The 11,556-nt window shown below is 30.4% G+C and overlaps 1 long non-coding RNA gene across 2 annotated transcripts; it reads right to left on the minus strand.

Moving 5' to 3' along the window:
• Positions 1-1,191: 1,191 nt before the first annotated feature.
• LOC145182719 (uncharacterized) lies at positions 1,192-11,294 on the minus strand. 2 transcript variants are annotated; one of them, XR_016450015.1, is made up of 5 exons: positions 10,916-11,294; positions 10,453-10,690; positions 8,101-8,211; positions 2,921-3,087; positions 1,192-1,529 (listed from the first exon to the last, which is right to left on the minus strand). It is a non-coding gene; the product is annotated as an uncharacterized LOC145182719 (long non-coding RNA). The 2 variants fall into 2 exon arrangements; XR_016450014.1 differs by lacking the exons at positions 2,921-3,087; positions 10,453-10,690; positions 10,916-11,294 and having other exon boundaries at positions 8,101-8,466.
• Positions 11,295-11,556: the final 262 nt, after the last annotated feature.

The following is an 11,556-nucleotide window of genomic DNA, read 5'->3' on the forward strand; positions in this document are numbered from 1 at the left end:
GGCAAGTTATTACAGACGAAAGGTACAATTTGTCTCCTGATCTTGCCAGCAAATGCATTTTTGTGAAAACTAACTTCTCAACTCTGGTCCCCTATGTGGAAAAATGGTACTTTAGTAAAAGTGACATGAATGAGAAGGATGAAACCTCAGATGAAGAAGCTGAATCTCCTTCATTTTTTGAAGCAACACCTGGTCTGGAGGGACTTATTCACAGGAAGCCCTTGGCAGGCCTGCAGGAAAAGAATCTAATCAATCCTGATTTTCTTAACATTCTATCCTCAGACTGTGAATCTGACTATGATTGGATCTAAATTTTGGAAAATCAACTATTTGTGTAAACATTATTGTCATATTCCGTCCTAAAATTTGTCACCACTTTAAATTTGTCACCATAAAAGTCATTTTTACCATGAAATAAAATTCAAATATAATGTATCGTATATTTTCTTTTTTGTTTCTAAGGGATTTTTTGGGTAATTTAGATTTTATTGGCAAAAATCAATATTTCTGGTTTTATGAAATCAAGTAAATTTAGACAAAATCATAGACACCAAATAGACAAAAAATAATGCTTTGTAGACTTATGAAGTGAAAATTATTTTTTAACTGAGCAATCTTAGGACACCATCAAAAATTTGATAGACACAACAAGGACAAAAAATTAAACATTTGTTGTGTCCATTGCAACATACAGAATTGTCTATGTCTGTGTTGTAAGTCTATCCATAGACTAGTCTGGTTACTAGAAAGTCCTGCTTGTCTAAGACGTTGTTTCGTAGTGGTAAATGAAATAGATTTTGAGTGACTCCTATTAAAGCCTGAAGTTATTTCCGGGGCCGGAAGTCTTCGATTTCTTTTACTCATCAATATTATACTACTATCTTCTGCTTTTGTTGTCTTCCGTGGTCTACCAGATCTTTTTTTGTCTTCAAAAATACCTGTTTCTTTCCATCGTTTAATGGTATCTTGTACAGTACTTCCGGCAACTTTTAATTTTTTGCAAATTTTACGAACTGAATAACTTTCTTTATGTAATGTAATTATTTCAAAACGTTTTGCAACCGTTAAAAAAGGTTTTTTACCCATATTTTTAATTAAACAGTCCAATTATAAAATTTTAAAATTTTTTTAAAGATTTTTTAATGCAACCGTCATTAATACCAAATGAAAACTAAACAAAACTAAATATTCTTAATCATTTTAGTCGGATATCATTATATTATAAATATTTACTTCATATTTCAACAAATAAATAACTTTAAGAACACCAAACTCTTAAGAGAAATGTAACGCTATATATCAAGTAAAAATAAACAATTAAAAAAACAAACTTATTTAGGTAAGTGTGAGGTCAGTACTGACCTCAAACTTACATAAACACTTAAAATTAGTAAGTTTAAGTGTTATAAATTAACATTATTGATTAATTTAATGATACAGGATAGATTTTAGCTTTTTATATAAAAATATCAAGTGTCCGGAAACTTTTGGCCTGTAGTGTAAATCGTATAGATGCGCCAATCGTAAACCTTAAAGAAAAAAAAAAAGGAATTAAGATACCATAATTACAACAACAACAACAAAAAAAAACACCATATAAATACTGAAAATCAATTTACCTATTTCTACTAACCTACTTTGACAAAGCAGTTAATATAAACATTTATCAAAAATGTAACTGTTAAAAGTGATAGTAAAAATTAATTATTGTAAAGAAGCATGTTGAAAGTGATATTTATTATTTTATTACTGTATGTGGGTGTTGTTAAATGTGGTATTTGTAACTTAATTATTGTTATTATTGTTAATGGTCAATTTATTGGTGCGTGCTCTCCACAGACCTCTTTTTTATTATATATTCTGTTGGTGGAGAAGCATAGACACTCTTGCATTTGTACTAGTTTAAAAAATATATCGTCTCTCCAAACGTTCAGTTATTTTTAATCCTCGAGATTTTACATGGCGCCCGATGAGGGACTATGAAGAGTTACCGAATTAAATGATTAAAAGAAGTTTATGAAGAGTTAAGTAAAATTTGAGTTATTGAACATTGAAGTAAGTGGAGTTTGTTATTTGTAATATTGTTTGGGAAGAATTTGATAGAATTAGAATTTAATTGTTGAAGGTGTTGATTGTGACGAAAAATTGATTTTATTCTGAGTTGTTGTGCATATTTATTTAAAAATGGCAGCCGCATTAGGAAGGAAAGTAGCGAGAAGGAGAGCGTTACGAGTAAGTTTTGGAAATTTGTTGAGCAAAATAAGAGAGGAGTTAGAGAGTGAGGAGTTAAACTATACAAAATTAATAGGTTTAAAAAATAATTTAAGCGAGAATTATGAGAGATTAAACAATATTGATGAGGAAATATTAAATAATTTAGATCAAGAGGAAATTGAAAATGATGTTTTGGAGAGTGCGAAAATAGTTGAGTGTTATCATGAGTTGATGGCTGGAGTGACACTAAAACTAAAAAGTATAAAAATAAATGACTCAGATAAAGATTCTGTTAAAAGTTTAAATAAATCAAAGCGTATTTTACCTAAGTTAGAATTGCCAGTTTTTAATGGGAATCCCTTAGATTGGCAGGGTTTTTGGGATCAATTTAATCTATCAATTCATAGGCATGAAGGTTTAAATGATATAGATCGATTTACCTATCTAAAAAAAATATTTGTCTGGCCAAGCATTGGCTACTATTTCAGGACTTTCACTCAGTTCAGAAAATTATAAAGAGGCAATTGAAATCTTGACTAATAGATACGGGAATACACAAGTTTTAGTTTCTGCACATATGGATTCTTTGTTAAAAATAAGGAAAATTAAAGATTTAAATGATCTAGAAGAATTAAGAAAACTTTATAATGATATAGAGAGCTGCGTACGTAATCTTAGATCTCTAAAAATAGAAACAAAAACTTACGGCTGTTTGTTAATTCCTATCCTTAAGGAGAAACTGCCTGATGAACTTTTGATTTTAATTCCTAGAAAATTTGCCGGAGAGTTGTGGACTTTAGATAGACTTTTACAATATTACAATGAAGAACTACAAGCTAAAGAGTGTTGTGCCAAATATCTTTTAAAATCAAACTATGATAAAAATGAACATAAAAATTTCAAATACGATTCTTTAAACAAAAATACACAGCAAAATTCTTCTTATAATTATAGAAATAAAAATAACTTTACAACATCAGGTTTTCATACACAAAATAGAAGAGCACCAGAACAAAGAATTTTACAATGTGTATATTGTTCAGAAAACCATAAGCCTTCTCACTGTTTAAAAGTAACCAATTTAGATTCAAGAATTGAAATTCTAAAAAAGCAAAAGAGATGTTTCATCTGTTTAAAATTAGGTCATATATCAAAATTTTGTCATTCTAACTATTCATGTTTTTAATGCAATGGAAAACACCACATCTCTATTTGCAATAAGAAGCAAACCCAGACTAGTGCAACTCTCGTAGGTGTGTCTGATAGCATTTTGCTACAGACAGCAAAGGCTAAGTTTTTTAATTCAGAGAGTGAGTGTGGAGTATTCAGAATATTATTTGATAGCGGTAGTCAGAGGTCTTATATTACCAAAGATGTATGTGAAAGATTGAAATTAAAAACTATAAGGAAAGAAGCTATAATAATAAAAACATTCGGTCAATTTAATAATTCCAGAGTTAAAAAGCTCGATGTTGTTCAACTTAAGGTAAAACATAGAAATGCTAATTTGTATGTGTATGTCGAGGCTCTATGTGTGCCAGTTATTTGCAGCCCTTTACAGAGGCAAGAGATATCTCGAGCGTGCAAAAATTACCCGCATATTTCAAAGTTAATTCTAGCTGATTATGATGATGGTTCCAAAGATTTTCCTATTGACTTATTGGTAGGGTGTGATTTGTACCATAAATTTATGACAGGTAATGTTATTAGAGGGGTCGAGGGCTGTCCTGTGGCTTCTTCCTCTGTTCTAGGATGGGTGTTAAGTGGCCCATTTCCTTCTGTAAAAAATGTTAATAAGAAAGTAATCATGAATTTACGCGTTGATGCTAATTTAATCGAGAGTGTGGAAGATGTGCGCAGTGAGATTGATGAACTAAGAAGTGATTTACAAAAATTTTGGAGTGTGGAGAAAATGGAATCCACTGATGAGTGTGTAATACATAAATTCGAAAATGATATTATGCATAACGGTGAGAGATACGTAACTAAGCTTCCCTTTAAACCAGATCACCATTGTTTACCAGATAACTATAAAATTTGTGAGGTTAGACTGAATAGGTTAAAAAAGCAATTGCGTGATAAGAATTTGTTAAGTGATTATGACGCTATTTTTAAAGAATACGAAACGAATAAAATTATTGAAAGAGTACCTGAGAATGAAATCGCTAAGGAATCAGGAAAAGCACACTACCTAGCGCACAGGCCAGTTTTAAGAAAAGATAAGGAAACTACTAAGATAAGAGCAGTATTTGATGCTTCCTGTTCTAACAATGGATTGTCCTTGAATGATTGTCTATACTCAGGGCCAAATCTGTTATCCAAAATATTTGATGTACTACTGCGATTCCGATTAAATTGTATTGCCATATTAGCAGACATTAAACAAGCTTTCTTAAATATAGAAATTTCTAGTGAGCATAAAGATTATTTAAGATTTCTCTGGTATAAAAATGTGGATGTAGAGCAGGACTCAGAATTGATTGTTTATAGATTTTTAAGAGTAGTATTTGGACTGACTAGTAGTCCTTTTTTATTAAATGGAACAATAAGACATCACATCAAAAAATATGAAAAATCTAATGGTAAGTTTGTAAAAAGATTCATTGAAGATTTATACGTTGATGATGTCACATCTGGAACGGAAAGTGTAACGAAGGGTAAAGAATTTTATAAAAAGTCTAAAGCAATTATGTCTGAAGGTGGTTTCAATTTAAGGAAATGGAAAACAAATAGCCAAGAATTACAAAACTATTTTGATTTTAATGAGAAAATGATAAGAAATAAGGAAATAAAAAATTCAATAAGCAATCTTGATGATAGTACTTATTTAGAAACAGAATTGGGTAAAAGCGATTATGAGTATAAAAGAGTTTTAGGAATTGAATGGGACTCGAAAAATGATGAATTTATTTTTCAATTTAATGACTTTATAAAAATGTCACGGGAACTTAAAACAACAAAAAGGAATATCTTGAAAATTTCGGCATCAATTTACGATCCATTAGGCATTGTTTCGCCTATAACAGCCAGACTAAAAACAATATTTCAAATTTTGTGTAGAGATAAAAAGGAGTGGGATGCGAGTGTGAGTGGAGAGATTGAGTTTAAGTGGAAAGAATTGTTGAGAAATGTTGAGGAGTTGAGTGTTTTAAGAGTAAAGAGATTTGCGTTTGTTAGAGTTGAGGAGAGAATAATTTCGGCAGAGTTACATGGATTTTGTGATAGCTCAAGAGAGATATATTGTGCAGTTGTTTATCTAAGAGTTTAGACGAGTGTTGCTGTGAGAGTATTTTTTTTGGCAGCCAAAACAAAGGTAACTCCATTGAAAGAGTTGTCTGTTCCTAGGTTAGAGCTGTTGGGTTGTTTGTTGTTGAGCAAATTAGTAGGAGAAGTGAAACGAGTAATAGAAAATCGAATAATTATTAGTAATGTTAGTTGTTGGACAGATTCTGAAGTGGCTTTGCATTGGATTAAAGGGAAGGAGAAAACTTGGAAACCTTGGGTGGAAAATCGTGTAGTTGTGATTAGGAAAGAGGTTGGGAGGAAGAAATGGAGGCATGTAGCAGGATTGGAGAATCCAGCAGATGTTCCAACTCGTAAGTTTTGTTTTAAGCTATTGAGTGATAGTTGGTTATCTGGACCTAAATTTTTATGTGAAGAGGAGGTTGAAGTAGGATTGTTTGATGGTGAGAATAGTTTGAATGTGGATGAAGTTCTGATTGAGTCGAAGGGTGTAGATAGGATAAATGAGAGTAGAGTAAATATGGTTGAGGCTGCTAGTAGTGGTAATATTGGTGTTCTGATAGATATTAAGAAGTTTAGCACATTGAACAGACTTATAATGGTAACTGGATATGTGAATAGATTTGCAAGTAATTTGATAAAAACAATTAAGAAGAACAATCGAATAATTAAAGAAAATATATTGACACTTGATGAATATGATATGGCATTTAATTTATGGTTATTAGTTGAACAGTTTTATTTACGAAATCAAGATAACTACAAGAAGCTAAGTTCATCCCTGAAGTTGTTTACTGACAAACAAAATATATTGCGATTAAAAGGACGATTTGGAAATTCGATACTGAGTTATAATGAAAAATATCCGATTGTTTTATGTGATGGAATACATAGCTATTTTACAGTGTTAATTATTCGTGACGCCCATGAACGTGTTATGCATCATGGTATTGAAATGACATTAAGTCAAGTTAGAGCAAGGTTTTGGATTATTAAAGGAAGAAAAACTGTCAAGAATGTTCTGCGTAAGTGTGTTATTTGTAAGAAGATTAATGGAAGAATAATGCTGCCTCCCCAAACTCCTGACTTACCCGATTATCGTGTTAATGTTTCTATGTTTTCGTTTCAAGCTGTTGGCATAGATTTTGCTGGACCCTTATATGTAAAAAGTTATTTAAAAAACTGATGCGGTATCTAAGGTTTACGTTTTGATTTTGACCTGTGCGTCTAGTCGTGCTGCTCATCTGGAATTAACTCCTGACATGAAGATCCCTGCTTTCCTACAAGCACTCAAACGCTTTATTGCACGCAGGGGCATACCTGATAGCATTACTTGTGACAATTTTAAAACATTTAAATCGATTGAAGTAAAAAAGTTTTGTTTAAATAATAAGATTATTCAAAAATTTATACTACCTGCTTCCCCTTGGTGGGGAGGATTTTATGAAAGATTGGTACGATCAGTTAAGATACCACTATTGAAGGTTATGGGAAAATCACTCATTACTTATGAAGAACTGCAAACAGTTTTATGCGATATCGAATCTGTAATTAATAGTAGACCACTTGTCTACATGAGTGAAGATGATAATGAAGAAGCGCTTACTCCCTTTCACTTGATGTATGGACGAAATATATTAAGGAATAATGTGGAATCAAATTTATGTTTTGATATGGTTAATATCAAGAAACGTGCCATCTACTTAAAGAACTTAATTAATGATTATCGAAAGCGTTTCAGTAAGGTTTATTTGAATGAATTAAAACAACAACATTTATATAATAAGTTTAATGATAATAAACAAGAAAAGGTACTAAAAGTAAATGATAATATGTTAATTAATGACAAAGATATGACACCTCGAAGTCAGTGGAGAATGGCAAGAGTTGTGGAAGTTATTGAAGGAAAAGACAAAGCGATTCGTGGAGCTAAATTAAAGGTTATATCGAATAAAGGAACATCCAAGATATGTTTCCGACCGGTCCAAAAATTAATTCCTCTGGAGATCGATATTGAACAAGATAACAAAGATAAAGATAGTTCAAAGAAAAATGTCTGTGCAGTTGAAACTGAGATTGGGCAGAATGATGCGGCGCTCAGGTCAATTAATAAACGTCCAACCCGACAGGCAGCACTTGATGGACAATATCTAAGACAATTAAAAGAAAAATATTGTTGACAAGTCAACAGGGGGGAGTGTGTTAAAAGTGATAGTAAAAATTAATTATTGTAAAGAAGCATGTTGAAAGTGATATTTATTATTTTATTACTGTATGTGGGTGTTGTTAAATGTGGTATTTGTAACTTAATTATTGTTATTATTGTTAATGGTCAATTTATTGGTGCGTGCTCTCCACAGACCTCTTTTTTATTATATATTCTGTTGGTGGAGAAGCATAGACACTCTTGCATTTGTACTAGTTTAAAAAATATATCGTCTCTCCAAACGTTCAGTTATTTTTAATCCTCGAGATTTTACAGTAACTATAAAATCTGTTTTGAAGTACAAAGGGATTAACAATACTAACAAACAAAAACAAACAAAAAAAAATCAAATTAAGATATAAATTGCATTTTTAGCATAATGTTGTCTTGGCTTTTAGTAAATAAATAAAAGCAGTAAGTTCCAATAATGAAACTACCTGTTATTCATTTTTAGTGATAGTCACCAACGTGAAGGTAAGCCAAGCAGTCTATCAACACAAAACATCACAACAATAACACATAACAATAGAATATTTACACCCTTGATCCTAAAATATGAAAAGAAAAATTAGAAAACCAATTTAAAGCTAATGATATTTATCTTTTTACTAAACATATAAATACATAAAAGTATATTTGTTTTTATGTTCAATATTAGTTATTCAAATACTTCAAATTTAGGACATTAAAACACCCTAGATTTAAAGATCAAGGTTGCATACTCTCTCATACACATTACGCTTAACATTAACAGACATTATTATATGTTTCCAGAATAATTAAAAAAGGCTAGACAACACAACCTAGCTCTAAGGCTAGGTTGTGTTGTCTAGCCTTTTTTAATTGCCTACACTGCCTTGCACTAATTGCTAACACTGCCTTGCACTAATTGCTGCCAAGGTTATTAATCTTGCTCAACATAATGAACACCACTTTGAAAACATGGAAACAACATAATTTAAACATATATACAACTATAAACAAATATGGTTTTATATAACACATATACACACATTTAATAACAATATTAAATGACAGATATTCATCAAAAACTATGAAAAAAAAATATTACAGTAATAAATAAAGTTATACATACAAAATGTGCTTAAAACCTACAAACAGTAAATTTTTGAAATGAAAATCTAAAGACTATAAATTAAGAACATTAGAATATATAACATTATTTGTGTAACACTTTTCACCTACCATACCTTGAATGAGGCGTTTATCAACTTTGAAAAACAAACTACTAAATGCTCTAGGTCTTGAACATGCAACATATAGTTGACCATGAGAGAAACATGGTTTTTTGAGATATACCCCAACTCTATCAAATGTTTGACCTTGACTATTATAAATTGTCATTAAATAAGACAATCTGATGACGTTTCAGAACAAAAGGTAAATTAGAATCTGATGGAGCCAACTGAATTCGAGGAACAAAAACCTGTTTACTACCAGAAACACCTGTCAAAACCTCTGCATCAATATAATTATTTTGAAGAGCACAAACTTTTATTCAAGTACCATTGCATAACCCAGCTTTGAGTTCTAAATTTCTAAGTAGCATAATTACACAACCAATTTTCAATTTTAAACAATGAGCTGGCATACCTAAAGGAGTTAAGCTGTTCAAAAACTCAACAGGAAAGTTATTTCTTTCATTATGCTCATCAGTATCAATTTGATCAGCACGTAAATAAGTTTTGACATCACCCGGCAGACATTCAAGCACTTCTTCATTGATTGATAATGAATCAACATTAGTTGAGGTTAAAATCATGCGTTTAGAATAATCATTTTGATCAGCATCTCCAAAAATCTTTTCAACAATCAATTCATTTTCTCTAATAATGCACTGGTTTGGTATTTCAATGCATCCTTTAAAAGGATCCTCCTCTTTGACAGTAGCCATTGGGAAAACTCACCTTCCTCATCTTGTACTCTCATATTTTCAGTTAATGCAAACTTCTGCACCAACTGCCAATGCAAATAAAATTTTATACACGATTCTTATATTACTGCTGGTTGTCCTCTTTTCACAACAGGCAGAATTTGCTTAAAGTCACTGCCAAAAAGAATGATTTTTCCTCCAAACAGAAAGTTGTTGTTGCAAATATCTTTTAACAACCTATCAATTTCATTTAAGGCATGTTTAGGTATCATGGATGTTTCATCAAGCAAAAACAAACTAAATTGTCTTAATGCCTGTGTATAGAGTTAGGAGTTACATTACATGTGCTATTATCCAATATTGGAACAGGAAGTTTGAATGAGCCATGCAATGTAGATCCATTTATAAGAGTTGCTGCTATGCCAGCCCATGCAGCTGTAGCAGATTTAAAGCCCCTACTTTTGGTTTCAGCAATCAAATAATTATAAGTAAAGGTTTTTCCACTACCAGCTGGTCCATCCATAAAAAACAATCTAGAATGTTGATTTTCTACACTTGCTTGCTCATTCAGTGCAGCAAGGATAGCATTACATACATTTAATTGGTTGACATTAAGCAACAGTCTCATTAGATTGTCTTATTTTTATACCTTACATACATATTTAAACACATTTTTAAAACAACCTTATAACACATATTAACACATACACAAACAATAAAAAAACACTTTACATTATTATAAAAACACATTGATAAAACAACTATAAAGCACTTATTAACACATACACATTAAAAGAGCATATATGCAAACAATGTGTGCAAACAAAAATTTTTAAAATGACACAAGAAAATTTAAAAAGATACAAAATATATATTTACAAACAATACTCTTTACCTTCTTTTTTTTTTTTTCATAAGAACTGTAATTCTCATAACAAAATTTCACCTTTACATGCAATAACATGTGACATGCCATGTCAGTGTTGGCACAAAATTTTAATTTATTTTTCTAAATTTTCTAAAAAAGAACAAAAATAGTTAATAGCATCACAGAAATTTCAAAGTAGTAATAACCATTTTTTGGAAATAGCATTAGTATAACTTTAAATAACATCCATACCCCTATTTTCCTTCTAAAAAATAAAATAAAAATAAAACAGCTAAAAGAAAAACTAAAACAAACAAAATATAAACGATTTAAAAAATTAAAATCCTTTCTACTTTAAATCCTTTTTACTTTATCTAATAAAAATTAAAATCCTTTCTACTTTAAATCCTTTTTACTTTATCTAATAAAAATTTAAATCCTTTCTACTTTATCTAATAAAAATGTACATATAACTATTTTATATACTTACTTCAATTATAATATGATCTTAGCGATGATTATTTATCTTAACATGATTCTTTATGTAATATATCTAAACTAATAATTAGATTCCAAAAGGAAAAAAGTTTTAACTCGCTTAAAAGTTCTTTCTCAAATGGCCGCGTGCATTATAAGAAACGACATTAAACGTTAAACGTTAAACATTTCTGTAGGAATTATTTTATAAACACAAAAATATATGAATACCTATAATTTTAGCAGTAGTTATGGCAATGCCTAAAACTCATCAAACGAATGATGCAAATTCAAAGACTTCTATCAAATTTTATAACGAGGAGCATTCGAACGTTCTTGTTAGTCTCAACTGAAGTAAAGATGCAAGATTCGTAAGGATGCTTAGCAGTCGAGAAGAACTTTATTTTGTTTGAATATGTGTACAAATATTTTAACATAATTATAATGTTTATAACAACAAATATTGATTTTCTCTAAGTAATTATTTAATTTAAGTTGGTTCATTAATCAATGTTTTATTTCCGTTCATCAGCGTAAAATTTTATTCAAACTTATTTGGACATAACATTTTATTCAACATTACAAAGAAATAGTTGCGCTTTATTTAAAGAAACAGTTACCCTTTAGTTGAAAAAAGTTACACTTTAGTCAAAT

This window comes from Hydra viridissima, unplaced genomic scaffold, assembly GCF_058129835.1.
Source record: "Hydra viridissima isolate aposymbiotic clone 2 unplaced genomic scaffold, HvirCarnegie_v1 scaffold_2, whole genome shotgun sequence".
Lineage (NCBI taxonomy): Eukaryota > Metazoa > Cnidaria > Hydrozoa > Anthoathecata > Hydridae > Hydra > Hydra viridissima.